Consider the following 16,102-nt stretch of genomic DNA (forward strand, 5'->3'; position numbering starts at 1 on the left):
TCAAACGCATTTTCAAATGCATACGGCCCAGGATTGGTTTGCAGCGATCGACCTGAAGGACGCCTACTTCATGTCTCTATTCTCCTTGACACAGACCGTTCCTTCGGTTTTCTTTCGAGGGGCAGGCATCCAGTACGCGGTTTTCCCTTTCGGGCTAGCCCTGTCTCCTCGCATCTTCACGAAGGTCGTCGAGGCTGCCCTTGTTCCCCTTCGGGAACACGGGGTTCGCATCCTGAGTTATATCGACGACTGGCTGATCATAGCTCACTCTCGAGTTCAGGTTGCGAACACAGGGACCTGGTGCTTCGGCACCTAGCTCGTCTGGGCCTTCGGGTCAACTGGGAGAAGAGCAAACTTTGCCCCGTGCAGAGGATCTCTTTTCTCGGTATGGATATTGACTCGGTCGCCATGTCCGCGCAGCTTACGAGCTAGCGCGCGCGCAGTCACTGCTGACTTGCCTGAGACAGTTCGAGGGCAAGAGTGCGGTTCCACTGAGACTTTTTCAGAGGCTCCTGGGGCATATGGCTTCTGCAGCCACGGCAACGCCGCTCGGATTGCTTCATATGAGACCACTTCAGCTTTGGCTTCGCGACTGAGTCCCGAGGTGGGAATGGCAACACGGCACCCTCCGAGTAACAGTTACTCCGACCTGCCGTCAGACCTTCACCCCGTGGTCGAACCTCAGTTTTCTACGGGCCGGAGTGCCCCTGGAACGAGCTTCGCGGCATGTTGTTGTAACGACAGATGCCTCCTCCACGGGCTGGGGTGCCATGTGCAATGGACGTGCTGCCGCGGGCTCCTGGACAGGACCCCGTCGCCTCTGGCATGTCAATTGCCTCGAGTTGCTGGCCGTACGTCTTGCTTTGCGCCGCTTCCGGGCCGTGCTCAAGAACCAACACGTACTAGTCCGCTCAGACAATACCGCCACTGTAGCGTACATCAACCATCAAGGTGTTCTACGCTCCCGCCGTATGTCGCAACTCGCTCGCCACCTCCCCATATGGAGTCAGAAGCATCTGAGGTCGCTTCATGCCATTTATATCCCCGGAGCCCTGAACTGTGCAGCCTACGAGCTCTCACGGCTTCAGCCACTCCCTGGAGAATGGCGACTCCATCCCCAGTCGGTCCAGCTGATTTGGGGACCAGTTCGGGGACGCACAGATAGATCTGTTTGCCTCCCACGACTCGACCCATTGCGCCCAGTTTTATTCCCTGACCGAGGGCACGCTCGGCACGGATGCTCTGGCGCACAGCTGGCCGCAGGGCCGCAAGTATGCGTTTCCCCCAGTGAGCCTTCTTGCGCAGACCTTGCGCAAGGTCAGGGAGGACGCGTGGCAGGTCATTCTGGTCGCGCCGTACTGGCCCGCCCGGACCTGGTTCTCCGAACTAGTACTCCTCGCGACAGCACCTCCCTGGCCGATCCCTCTGAGGAAGAACCTTCTTCCTCAGGGACGGGGCCACCTATGGCACCCTCGTCCCGATCTCTGGAACCTCCACGTGTAGCTCCTCGATGGGAGGAGGCAGGTTTGAGTACCCTACCACCAGCGGTGGTGGCTACCATCACTTCCGCTAGGGCGTCGTCCACGTGACACGTCTATGCGTTGAAGTGGAACCTCTTCGTCAGCTGGTGCTCTTCTCACCGAGAAGACCCCCGGAGATGCTCGATCAGCGTTGTGCTTTCCTTCCTTCAACAGGGGCTGGAGCGAAGGCTGTCTCCCTCCACCCTGAAGGTCTACGTTGCAGCTATTGCCGCACACCATGACCTCATCGAAGGTAAGTCGGTGGGGAAGCACGACCTGGTTATCAGGTTCCTGAGAGGAGCGAGGAGACTAAATCCGCCTCGCCCTCCTCTCGTTCCCTCTTCGGACCTCTCAGTGGTTCTAATTGCCCTGAAGAGTGCTCCATTTGAGCCCCTGCAATCAGTCGAGCTTAAATTCCTGTCTATGAAGACAGCGCTCCTGGTTGCACTGGCCTCCATCAAGAGGGTAGGGGACCTGCACGCATTCTCCGTTGACGAAGCGTGCCTGGAGTTCGGGCCGGCTTACTCTCACGGGATCCTGAGACCCCGGCCTGGATACGTGCCCAAGGTTCCTACCACTCCATTCCGGGACCAGGTGGTGAACCTGCAAGCGCAGCCCCTGGAGGAGGCAGACCCAGCCTTGCACTGCTCTGTCCAGTACGCGCTCTCCGCGCCTATGTAGACAGGACGCAGTGTTTCAGGACCTCAGACCAGCTCTTTGTCCGTTATGGGGGAAGCTGAAGGGAAAAGCTCTCTCAAAGCAAAGGCTGTCTCACTGGATAGTGGACGCCATTGCTTTGGCATACCAGCAGCAAGGTCGACCGTGCCCCCTTGGTGTGACTGCCCACTCCACCCGGAGTGTGGCATCATCTTGGGCTCTAGCGCATGGCGCCTCGCTAACAGACATCTGCAGAGCTGCAGGCTGGGCGACACCTAACACATTCACCAGATTCTATAATCTCCGAGTGGAGCCAGTGTCCTCTAGTGTACTCGCTTCAACCAGCTAGTACCGGACCCGCTCAGGTGTCTTCGCTTGCTCGCCATTCCACTCCACGGACTGGATACGTGCGATATTCTCCTCAGGTGAGCTTCCCCGAAAGCCCTGAGCTCCTCCAGCACTCCTGACGTCGGCGCCAGTGTCTATTGCCTGCGTGTCGGCTAGGTGCCTCCTGTGTGCATGGTCCCTCCTCTGAGCGACCCCCACATGTGTATTTCCACTGTAAGCCTCTTTGAGCATGTGTCTTTCCCTTGGCAAGCCACCTTGCCACCCCTGGGGTTGAAATATTCCACCTGCGGCTGGACACCCCAGTGTTCTCCATATGTCTCCTTCGGGTCATATGTGTATTCTCTAAGTCCCCCCCTCTGGGTTGGCAGTAATTGCATATTTCCTTGGAATTCCTGTGCTAAATAGGAGTCCTTCGTCCGTGCCAGTCTCACGACAGGGATCTCAGATTTACGCAGGGCACTGGAAGACAGCTGAGAAGGTGGCATGATTAGACTGGTAACCCCATTCGTCGTCATCCGACGTAACTCGGAGTGACAACGAAAGGGAACGTCTCGGTTACGTATGTAACCCTCGTTCCCTGAGTAGGGAACGGAGACGTTACGTCTTCCTGCCACTTTCCGCTGTACCGCGGGGATCGCCTGAGCTCAGTCTTGGCTCCTCAGCGAAGAAAAATATCTGCCTGTTGCCGGCGTCCTCCTTTTATACCCACGAGGTAAGGCGGAGATAAGCTATGCAAATTCCGCAGACCCATGGCATTTCTTTGTCAATGGCTCGTTCTGTAATACTCGAAGTCGATAGGCGTTCTAAGCGAAACCCCATTCGTCGTCATCCGACATAACGTCTCCGTTCCCTACTCAGGGAACGAGGGTTACATACGTAACCGAGACGTTTTTTTCTTTCTTCATCACATTAGCCAAACAGCAGTCTAAGCTTTTGTTTATTGTGTGCATGTAGTGTATCCCAGTTTTGGGTAACTTAAGCCCTATTTGGACGGGACTAGTTTTATAAACGACGTTTGAGTTACAATTCTTATCACTCGATGTTTGTGATTTCATGTAGGACACCGATCCGGACGGGACTATAACAAGTGTGTGCTTTCTGCAGGTCTTGATGCCCAATTCTGATTCGTTGCCTATATCCGATTTTTTGAACGTCCGTTTACACGTTCTTTAAATTGTGACCCATATCCAATTCATGCGTTTATTCTTGACTTACTATCTGAAAAATTGTGCAAGCTTAAAGGAGGTTTTTGCACAGATGGACGAACGAGAAATATGCTTAATGCTAGCTTTGCGATATATGCGATGTTCGCCAAACATCACCATGATTTTGAGGCAGAGGAGGATGACAACCCAGACAGCAACATAGTGTCGGCCCAGATCCGCCCAGATCTGGGTTGTGTGGATTCCATGTTTACAAGATATGGGTGTTACGATCCCAGATTCTGCAACCTCCCTTGTTAGCCAACCAAGACCGCTTTCACCCGAGTTCTAATTTTCTCCGTTGCACTACATTCCCCAGAAGCCCTCTAATCACACTCAGCTGCAACTCCTAATGACTCTCATCACCTCGCCCAGCTGCAGTCTATCACCCAGACTATTTAACCGCACCTCGAACGGCTCTCAGTGCGAAGTTTTGTTTTTCGTTTGTGAACATTTCTGAGCATTATAAACCCCGGATAGCCTGGCTGATTACTGACCTATTTTTGCCCCTGTCTTCTGCCTGTTTTCTGCCAGCCTCGACCCTCTGCCTGGAGTTCCGACCTTGCCTGTTATCTGCCTGCCCCGATCCACTGCCTGGTATCTGACTACGATTTAGCCCTGCCTGTTCACTGTGTTTGCTCTGGTTTACCTCTGTTTATTTCTGATTGTTTTCTAATAAACCTTCGCTGCAAATGGATCTATCTCAGACTGGTGACTCACAACAGTGGGCCGGATCCGGGCCGACAATTACGTTACTGTCTGGGAAGGGCCATCATTGCAGCCTGCGCATTTGTGACCCTGGATCACAAAACCAGTCTTAAGTAGCACGGGTATATTTGTGGGAATAGCCAACAATACATTGTATGGGTCAAAATTATCAATTTTTCTTTTATGCCAAAAATCATTAGGATATTAAGTAAAGATCATGTTCCATGAAGATATTTTGTAAATTTCCTACCGTAAATGTATAAAACATTTATTTTTGTGAGTGAATGCAGCACTATCGCAAACATAAATGAGCAACTTTAAAGGCGATTTTCTCAATGTTTCGATTTTTTTGCACCCTCAGATTCCAGATTTTCAAATAGTTGTATCTCGGCCAAATATTATTTATTCAGCTTTCATGTGATGTATAAATCTCAATTTCAAAAAAAAATACCCATATGACTGGTTTAGTATTAGAGTATTCCAGTATTAGATCACGGAATATTTCAAAGTCTTGCAAATTATTTAAAGTAAAGAGCAAAAGTTCTGCCACATACATATTTCACCTTGATGTATTTTTAGGGGGAGGAAGTTAAGAAGACTTCGCACAGCTTGGTAGATGCCTGAAATGACACTGCCACATTTGGATCAAGGCTAAATGCTCACTATTTTTATTACAATAAAGAACGAGACTTATCAATATAAGACATCTGACAAACTTGGACTTGAACAGCATTTGTCTTCAGCTGTACTCTGATTCACAAGGCTCCTATGCAGTGTTTTCTTCAAAATCTGTTCACCTGGATTAACCTGCACTGCCAACAAACACTTGAGTCACACAGATTACTAACATTATCCTGGTGTGGTGTGAATAAATATAACTTGCATAAACAAATATGAATAAATACAAACAGCACTTCCATATATATAATGTATATATAAATACATACATACTTTTATAAAAATGTATATAATGTAATTAATATTACATTTAAAAAAATAAATACAAATAAAATATATACTATTTTTTTTTATTAAGTGATAAATGACTAATGTTTAAATGTAAAAATTAGATATTAAGTGTATATTTAGCCTAACTTTTTATAGTATGGACACAATTACTGGTGGGTACATGATTACCACCACTACTTCCTGTAAAGTATTATTGCATATTAATTTACACTTGTTCCCTCCCTATGCCATATATAGTGTCCTTTGGACTGAGTATACATGCTCCCTATGATTTGGAATCTCACTAAAGATGGTCAAACACCATAGTTACAAGCTATTGTCACGTTCACAGGTCATAGCATACTTCTATGTGCATGACTATTTGGGTGTGTGTAGGTCTACGATGAAGGAAGCACAAGGGCACCAGTGGAAATGATGCACATTCTTTAGTTTTCCTGTTGTGACCCACCGGTTTTCTGCGTATGTGTGTGTCTGTGGTAAAAATGTAAAGAATGTCAGAATATATGTGTCAGAGCTTGTCCCTGGTGCTTTTGCGTAGTGTCTATTTTTGCCACATTAATGTGTGTGTGTTTGGGAAGAAGAGGGTGTGTGTTCTCCTGGATAACCATAAGCTATTGAACTTGATTTTATCAAGTACAAACACTCCTTGAGGAACAACAGACTAAATTCTCGGTCTGCACTCTGATGGTCATCATTACTGAGTCAGAAACATGTGTTGAAGTATGTGTTTGTGGAGGAGAATGAACCAAGCATACAGTAAATGTCTTTTCCTGTTTTGTTCAAACACACACGGCATTGTGTGTGTGTGGATGCCCAGGTCATAGTGTCAAGCACACGTCACTCGCTGCATGACGCATCTCAGCACTGATCACAGCTTCCTCTGCCTCCCTCACATGCTGTTACTATGACAATGACAAATAATCTTTGCTTGAGCTGCTGGGGAAACTTTTAGAAAATCCTTTTGTTTTAGGTTAAAAAAAGGATAAAATATGTGTCACAAAGCAAGTGATTTATTAAAATGAAACCGGTCATCATCATTAGCTTCTGTGTGTGTGCATGTGTGACTAACTCTTTCATAATAGCCCTGTGTAAGCGGCACTTCATTAACAGATTCCGTTTGACCAATCATGAAAGGATCAGATGGCCAACTGATTATAAAGAATGACAGTTTCATTGCCATTAAAATGCTTAACATTAACAAGGCAAGTCTAAACATACTGTAGTACAAAAAAGTAAACCTTTTACTGCATGTAAATTACTAAAATGACAACACATGACAGCATGACCATTTGCACCTCGTTTTCACATTAACATATTCCCACAGTCAAGGATGCTAGGGAAAAAATAAAGTTTAAGCATCCTTGCAAAAAAAAATAAACCTTTTTGGGGATTTGAGGAGAGAAATTAGATAGTGTTATGCAGTGGAATAATTAATGGGATACTGTTCATTATACCGATCGACCACAGCAGAAGACAAAAAAAAAGAAAAAAAGAAAAAGAGCCATGAACCTGCAACACAGAACATGGTACATGGTCTTACAATAAAGACTAAAGCTCTTGTAATATCAATGTCACATTGATATTACAAAGCAAATGTTTCACAATATGATCTAAATGCATCTTGGATTGCTAATTGACCGGTCCATTTCAGTAGCTCAAACAGTACCACATGACACTAGCAACAAGGGTTTGACTCTCACAATTCGAAAAAAAAAAGTATTTTGAATGCACTGTACACTCAGATTTTAATGTTTTTGAAAGTTTCTTATGCTCACTAAGCTTCATAAATTTGATAAAAAAAATACAGTGAAAGTAGTTATATTGTATAATATTATCATGTAAAATAGCTGTTTTATATTTCAATATCTTTAAAAATGTAATTTATTCATAGAGCAGCTATTAATTCAGTCACCAGTGTCACATGATCCTTCAGAAATCATTCTAATATGCTGATTTGCTGCTCAAGAAACATTATCATCAATGGTTGTAATGGTTGTGCTGCTTCATATTTTTGTGGAAACTGATATTTTTTCAGGATTCTTTAATAAATTCCTGTAATTTTTGATTAAATTAATGCATTGTTGCTGAATAAAAGTACTCACCACAAACTTTTGAACAGTAGTGTAAGTCACTTTGAAAAACAAATCTGTCAAATTCATAACAATGCAACATGGGAAATGCCTATTGATACCATGTGTAAGTGGAGTGGGACGCCTGACCAATCAAAGGCTTCACAGCCACAGTAAAAATTTCAGTACCGATGCGGGTCAAAGTGTGGGTGCTGGATTGAGCTCTGACTGATAGAAGCAGTGCAGAAAACAGACATGCGGAGAAGGGGATGAGAGAGTTTCACCGGCAGGAGGAGAAAAAGTGACGGGAGAGAAATGAAGGCAGTTAACATTCCACAGGTAAAGTCCCCTACTGAATAAACCCAGAGAGTCCGTCCTGTCATAACTCACATGAGGGAAAAGTCACAAAGTGTTTGAGACAGATGTCTTGCAAGTGAAATGAGAATGTCTTATCTAGTCTCTCTTTCTGAGGATCTGGTTATTAATTTTTATTCATACTTTCCCCCATTCAGACTGTGATTGACCATACATATTTTCACAGCTGTGGGGGTATCGCATTATGCCACGGAGACTGTTGTTCTTTCTCGCTGGCTTCCTGTCGGTCTCTTTTGTTTTATTCTGGTACAACAGGCTAAAATTAAGGATTAGGACAACAGCTAGTCATGTATCTGGACAGGCATGGAACCTAGTTGAGAATACGAGGTCATGCAAGGAAAAGAATACTGCAGTGTGATTCATTTTTCAGCACGGCTGCTACCAAGTATTCTAGCGTTCCCAAAAAGCCTGGTTCCAGGCAATGGCCGGTGTGGGGCCCCTAGTGCAGTGAACCCTGGTAATCCTTGTGCACTCATGGCCCACTTCCTTCCCTTCAGCTGCAGCCTCACTCCCTGCCCTGTCTCAGGCTATTAATAGAGCAACAATGATCTGTGAATACAGTCCTGCATGGAATGCCCTGCAATAGTGGACAGTTTACATTTTAGGTATACTGAAGACAGTCATAAGCATATGTAGAAAGCAAAGTACTGGATATTGCTAGTCAATATTACATTTCTGTACTATTTTGTAAAAAAAAAAAAAGGGTTAGAGCTAAAACAATAAAAACTAAAATCAATCATAAACATTATAAATTACAGAATTAAAGGGTTATTTCGCCCATTTAAGACATTAAGTTGTATGGAATCCTTACCAGCACTGTAGTGCATACACACTGACCCACTCACCTCCCTGGTCAGAGTTCTGGCCGCTGGAATTTTTTCAAGAAAGTACTCCTGGTTAGTTTCCGGGGCCTCAAAACTGTGCGTTTATACGTGAAAAAATTATTTGCGTTTCAAAGCTTGATTAATTTGACACACAAAAAACACGCCGGTCAAAATTCATACCTAAGTTTAATCGGCACTATTTTCTTTCCATTTCTATCAATCCGCGCTTCTGTCAACATCAACAGTGCGCACGTTCCGATCAGCTGTTCCATAGTGTTTACACAATCGATTACGAAACGACGTAAAAAGTAGAAAATGAACGATGGTGCGAACTTGTAAATTTCCAGGCTGTGACCACAAGACTGTGCCGGGATCACGTTCAGATTCCATCGTTTTCCTGTTTCGGATATAGCTACGAGACAGCTTTGGCTGGTTGCCATCGGCTACTCTGTGGGAGCTAAAATATCCAGAATCAAGGATTATCGTGTGTGTAGTGCTCACTTAAGCGAAGACGATTACATCCCCAACCAAGGAGGAAAAAGAAAAAAACTGATTTTAAAGAGTTTTGCTGTACCAGTACCACGTGTAAGCTCTATTTACTAACTTTATGAGTCTAAACTGTAGCCTACGGTAAACAAGCTGATGTTTAGACTCCAGTGGAAAACACGTGAAAAGATGTCTAATATAAAAACAGTATATAGGGATATAGGTACAATTTTCTGAGAAAACTATTTGATTGAACACACACACAAGTTCGGCATCGGTATACTCCGGTTCATAAAGGTATCCCTTTGGCGTTGTGCTAAAATTACTTTCATCCTCATCTGTTCCGTCTGACATTGTGCTAAAATTGGTTTCATCATCAGAAGTTTCGCAGTCAGACATGTTGTCAGCGAGTCGCACTATCAACAGCTGATCGGAACGTGCGCACTGTTGACGTTGACAGCAGCGAGGATTGATAGAAATGGAAAGAAAATAGTGCCGATTAACACTGAGGTATGAATTTTGACCGGCGTGATTTTTGTGTGTTAAATTAATCAAGCTTTGAAACGCAAATAATTTTTTCACGTAAAAACGCACAGTTTTGAGGCCCCGGAAACTAACCGGGAGTACTTTCTTGAAAAACTTCCAGCGGCCAGAACTCGGACCAGGGAGGTGACTACAGAGTGGGTCAGTGTGTATGCACTATAGTGCTGGTAAGGATTCCATACAACTTCATGTCTTAAATGGGCGAACTAACCCTTTAAAAAGGATATTCATTTTGAAATTTGCTAAAGATTGCCTTTAACAGTGTTAGTAAATTATTAGTGTTTGACTTTAAGTGAGTGTTAGATGACGGCAAAGATAATCTAAATGTAAAAATAGGATAAATGAAAATTAATAAATCAATATCCAATGGACTATATGAGCACATTTTTAAAAATAAACAGGTATATTTGTGGCAAAAACAAATTTTTCTTTTATGCCAAAAACCATTAGGATATTAAGTAAAGATCTTGTTTCATAAAGATATTTTGTAAATTTCCTACCGTAAATATATTAAACATTTGTTTTTGTGAGTGAATGCAGCAAAATCGCGAACATAAATGGACAATTATAGAGGCGATTTTCTCAATGTTTCGATTTTTTGGTACCCTCAGATTCCAGACTTTCAAATAGTTGTATACCAACCAAATATTGCGCTATCCTAACAAACCATACATCAATGGAAAGCTTATTTATTCAGGTTTCAGATTATGTATACATCTCAATTTACAAAAACTTGACCCGTGTGACTGGTTCACACTGGTTCACACTCAGCCCCCCAAAAAGTTTGAGATTAACTCCATTATATATGTGCACTAATTTGTGATCGTCTAAGTCCCCTTAAAACTTATATGAAAACGGCAGCGTGCTTCGGCTCATCCCCGTATTTTAGTCTGTGTTATTCAGCGTGTTCTTCAATCCACAGCAACAGTGTCAAAAGCAGAGGACAATGTGTGTGCATTTATTGGTAGTTTGTTATGATATCTGCATCTGTAAAGTGCTTTGTCATAAATGCAGTTTACATAATATGATGCAGCAATTCAAGACGGTTTCCCATCCACTGTAAAAATCTGGGCTCGCTTGCTTGCTTATTTATTTTTTATGAAATTCCTTCCATCTAAATGGCTCTGTGACTTTTCCTAATCTTGCTATACCTCATACTTCAGTACAATAAAATTGCTAAAAATTGTTATAATATTAATTTTATAATAAATCCAAAAGCAAAAAACATGAAAATAATTATAAAAGGGAGTGGAAATGGCAAATGAGCTAATAAGTGGCCATCTGCAGCCATCTTCTGGTTATAGTGGTAATTTCATGTCATTTTCATGTTAAAAGTGTGTTTGTTGTCCACCAGGTGACAGAAATCCTACACTAAATCATTACATTTCCCATGTCATCTCAATGTATGAAAATGAGAAATGTAGATCTTCTTTCAAGTTAATTGTACTGCACAAATGTAGTTAATTATTTATTTATTTTTTAACATTACACGTTGGTTGAAAAAAATATTTACCTAAATATTGCCAGTCTAGACAATTACAGAAATATAAAGTTTGTCAATATTCTTAATGAATATTAGCTTGTTATTTAAAATGATTAGACATTGATTCAATATTCATGGATTGACTTGTTAGTAGTGTAGAACCTACTGTACTGTTCATGCCTACCCTAGTATAAAAATATATTTATTTTTTTAAATCATACCTTCATTGGGGGCTGAGCCCCCCCTAATATTGAACTCCTAGAGTCGGCCCCCTAAAATAAAACAAAAAGCAGCATACCAAGCAATTTTTTAAAATAAATAATTTGATAAACCTTTCAAATTATATTTATTTAATGATTAAATTATTCTAAATTTGATACAGGCTGTCCAATTCTGAACTACTCTCTGCTGATCCTATTGGACGTGGGCTTTCTACACCAACCAGAGAAAAGTTTAGCAACACCATCCAGTTATAGTTTTGGTTCAACCTTGGATCAGAACAAAACTTTGAGAAGGAGAGTTTAGCTGCTATCAGATTTTCAATCAGAATAAAAATGGTAACATTTACAACAACGCAAGAAGAGCTTGCAAGAGTACAGCATGGCTCTGGTCCACAACTGCAGAATGTTAAAGCACTTACTTTTGTTTCTGGTAAGTTTTCACCTGTCCACACACACACATTCAAATTGTCAGTGATCCACAAACAGCCGCGGGATAGGGAATATTAATCCCTTACCTTTCAATCACTCCAACAGTGCAAAAACACCTCACACCATCTTGGTCCCAACTTTCCAGTTACAAGTCCAGCTACATCCAAACTCTCTCTTTTTCCTTTTTCTTCATTCACACACTCTCCTTGTAGCGGGAATAGCAGCTTTGTGTGTGAGTGAGAGCGAGTGTATGCTAGCGCTAGACTCCAACAGGGGCATTCACTGCAAACAGAGTTCAGACCCTCCCCTTTACACAAGATCTAAGCCATGCGAGCAAAGAGAGAGAGAGAGAGAGAGAGAGAGAGAGAGAGAGAGAGAGAGAGAGAGAGAGAGAGAGAGAGAGAGAGTGTAGGTATGTTATGTGTGAAAGAGAGAGCAAGAGGAAAAGGAGTGTCTTTCCTTCATAGAGAACAATAATAGAAGCTTAACTAATATACAAACAAAAAGCACAAGCAGACATTTCCAGGAAAAAAAAACTTTCTCAGTGCACTTTGTCATAGGTATGACTGTGTAAATATATGTCTGTTTGAAAGAAGAAAATAAGTCGCATTCCCTTTTCCCATTGCTCTTCATACTCTACAGACGACACATGCGGCTGTGTAAGGGAATGCCGTTGTTCATTGACGCCCTCAGGGCAGAGGGAGGGTGGGGTCAAGAGCAGGGAAAGCTAAATTCCAGACGGATACAAGACCAATCAGACATCAGACTGTGGTCAAGAAGGCAAAGACATCAGGATTGGGTTCTACTACAGCCAAGAAGCAGCACACTACACAAAGAACAGAACAGAAGCCAACCTCTCATTAAAAAATCATTACACGTTCATACAACTGAGAAGAAACCAATGTGTGGATGATTGTAGACAAAAGTAAGTTCAAGCAGGGATGTCTTTACCTTTTTTTATTTTTCCAATAATGTATTTTTAGACTAGCAATGGGTGTAAAATCTATTCAATAAGATAAGTCCACTCTGTTCCCATCCATCCAGCACCAACAAAAGGCATGAAAATAGCTGTGGTCTCTACACAAAATTTTATTTTGAGAGAGAAAGTAATCAGAGAAATGGGAAGACATGCAGGTCATACGATTAGGGAAAAAAAAGTTTCACCCTTTTGTTGGGCCCTATGATTTTCGTAACACACATACACACACAATGCAGAGATCAGTATTTTGCAATATCAAGTGTTTCTGAGTAGAGGAAAGCATAAACACTTTATTTATTTTAAGTGACCAACACAATTATCTACATTTCCTCCTTTCCTCAACTATCTCTGTTTATATAACTTCTACCTTTTTATATTAACGAGTAAGTTTATAACCTGAACAGAACTAATGACACAAACAGAGATAAAATTAATTACAAAAATGGGACTAAAGATTAAAGAGGATTGAGAGCTCACTGGAATATTTGATTCTTGATAACGTACAGTCAGTTGGTCATTTATTGCAAAATAAACCTCTCCAGATTGATACAAGGCTCCTGATTCACATCGGGGTCCAAATAAATTTTTTAACTGAATGACTATGTATTAGCCTTTACATAAATGTATTAATATGTATAAAACCCATTCCACAAACACAGCACCGTTTTTTTTTTATCACTTTTCTATATTACTTTTGTATAGTTTATGACATTATACAACTTTCTCATACACATTTCAATTTATCTATTTTCAATTTATTTTAGATTATTTATTTATGCATCTACAAAGACAATAAAGAGCTAGACTTAATAAGAGAAAGTTACAAAAGATATGAGTGACAAATGTCAATTTGACAACAATGCTTCCAAAAGCATCCCAGGACAGTTATTCATTTCTACAGAACCACCATCATTCTCTCATTCAATCCTTACTAACAAGCAGTGCACTTGGCACAAATAATCACCTCTATCTTCAGTTTTTCATGTTTTGATGTTACACGTTACATGTTAAACTATATAAACCTCTAATGACGCCTCTAATGAAATTGAGATAATGGAACCGAAACTAATGAATATCTAATGATTGCTGACTGCAGCGGACAGCTAACACTAACCTCATAGAGGTGGTAGACCTTCTAAAAAAAACACTTCAGTTACTTTAATTGGGTAAAAGCTATTTCTAGATCAAAGTATCAAAATTATGGCTAAGTGCAAATTAAGCTGCTTACAGTTCAGAAACGCAATAAAAAATTGTCTATTTCATTGTTTATTGCAATCCGCTGAAAATCCATGTCTTGCTTAAATGATAAAAATGTGACTAGGCCAAGGCTGCAGCACACTTAATTAGACTGGAAACGTGTATAAGTGTTTTATTTGTTGAATTTTCAAAATAATTTTATTATTACTATTATTTATACATTTTTATTTTTTAATGAGAAAAATAAAAAAAATCACTTTTAAAGTCGTGGTGTCACTTCCTGTTCAGAGCCCATTCACACTGAAACTCAAGAAAATTATACCTTTAAAATATCACATCAGACGATACACAAAAGCAAGTAACTCTGTATTATTCCTTCAGCTAAAATCTTCTCATGCACAAGAGCCGAAATACAGGGTTTGGAGAGAATATCAACAGCTGTCACCAAGGAGACAAAGCCTTCACTGTGTATGACCCATGGGAAGTCCGGGATGAGCCCATGTGAGAAAGGCCAGTGGTCCTCATGAGTGCCTGTTCTGAAAGCTGAAAAATGGCAGAGCACCTGCATTCCTGCCTGGAACTAAACAAGAGCAACATTCCAGAGTGTGAAAGGGCCGCCACACTTCACCACCAGGGAGATAGAAAAGCCCTCCAAGCGGAGGAGTTCTGGCTTAAACCTCCTTAGAATGGCTCAGAATGGGTCCCGCATGCTTGACATGGTCTTGCTGCACAGAATGGAATTCCACACTGGACCTAAAAAATGACTTATCAGCATATGGAAAGCAGTGTTGGCTCCACATTCAATACTAGGCTGTAAAAAAAGACCTGGCATAAATACTTTAAAACACAACAGCAATTATTTCACATAATTCCAACTTTGTATCACAATTACTGGTCTTAATATTTTATTTTGAGTCAGAAACATGTTTTTAATAGTGAAATTCTCTCAGCTCTCACAGATCTTCATCTACCTCAGCTCTGCATTTTCATAAACTAAACAAGAGAGGAAAACAGGCCAGACGAAAGACGGATTAGGCTCTACGCGCTTGCTATGATTAGCTCTTCATCTGGGAAGCGCTTAGCAGTCATGCATGTTCTTTTCACCAGCATCCAATTCAATGCTTTCAACAGTGCTTAGACTGCTCAACAAAAGTGTCTTCTCAGGCCTTTTGCTTTCAACATGTACAATGGATTGGAATTGGTAGTCACTTTCAGCAATGCTATTTCTTAACACATGCACACAAATCTACAGAGCTCAACATGTAGGCCAAAGCCCTACAAGCCCTACAGGGCCCAAAGCCCTACCCTACAAGCCATACACCCCCCGCCTTGCACACTGCAAACACAGTGTCTATTTCTCAGCACACCGGAGCTCTCCGGCCGCCGCTATGCCGTGGCCAGAGCCCAAATTTCATTCAGCCGACTGCGCGAGTCGAAACGACGGTAAAAAACGAAGTATCTCATCTACTTCAAGCCGAGATAGCGAAACTACTGAGCAAAGGGGCTATAGAACCTTTATCTCAGGCTCAGAGCGAAGGGGGCTATACAGCAGGTATTTTCTGGTACCGAAAAAAGACGGGGGTCTCAGACCCATTCTAGATCTGCGACAGCTGAACAAAGCGCTCGCGAAGCGCCAGTTCAGAATGATTACAACCAGGAAAATCCTCTAGCAAGTTCGCCAGGAGGACTGGTTTATGTCAATAGATCTGAAAGACGCCTATTTTCAAATACAAATAGCGTCTCGTCACAGGCAATTCTTGAGATTAGCCTTCAATTTGTGCGAAATTTTCGAATTTTGAACTACTTGGACGATTGGCTGATTCTAGCTCGATCACAATCAGAGCTCATAGAACACAGGGCCACATTACTCGAGCATATCGAGAATCTGGGTCTAGTTTTTCAGGTCAATTGGGCGAAGAGCTCGCTGTCTCCCAGCCAGAAAATTTATTTTCTGGGAACAGTGCTGGACTCGCTATCCATGACAGCGCGTCTGTTGCCAGAGCGCGAACTGAACATTCAGCACGCCGTGAAATCCTTCCGCCGCGGCTCGATAGTCCAGCTAAAAAGGTTTCAGAAAATGCTGGGCCTCATG

The 16,102-nt window shown here is 42.2% G+C and overlaps 1 protein-coding gene across 2 annotated transcripts in view; it reads right to left on the reverse strand.

The window, feature by feature from the left end:
* Positions 1-16,102, reverse strand: part of dab2ipb (DAB2 interacting protein b) — a 222,745-nt gene that overhangs the window by 172,434 nt on the left and 34,209 nt on the right. The window contains exon 1 of one of the 2 annotated variants that reach the window (XM_077231052.1): positions 11,921-12,139. The exons of the other annotated variant lie outside the window; for it this stretch is intronic. The gene's annotated coding sequence lies outside the window, so the exon portion shown is untranslated. Of the gene's footprint in view, positions 1-11,920; positions 12,140-16,102 lie in introns of those variants that run through there. 2 annotated transcript variants of the gene reach the window in all.

This window comes from Siphateles boraxobius, unplaced genomic scaffold (assembly GCF_051911475.1).
Source record: "Siphateles boraxobius isolate OS27281-9 unplaced genomic scaffold, OSU_SipBor_1 16, whole genome shotgun sequence".
NCBI classification, from domain to species: domain Eukaryota; kingdom Metazoa; phylum Chordata; class Actinopteri; order Cypriniformes; family Leuciscidae; genus Siphateles; species Siphateles boraxobius.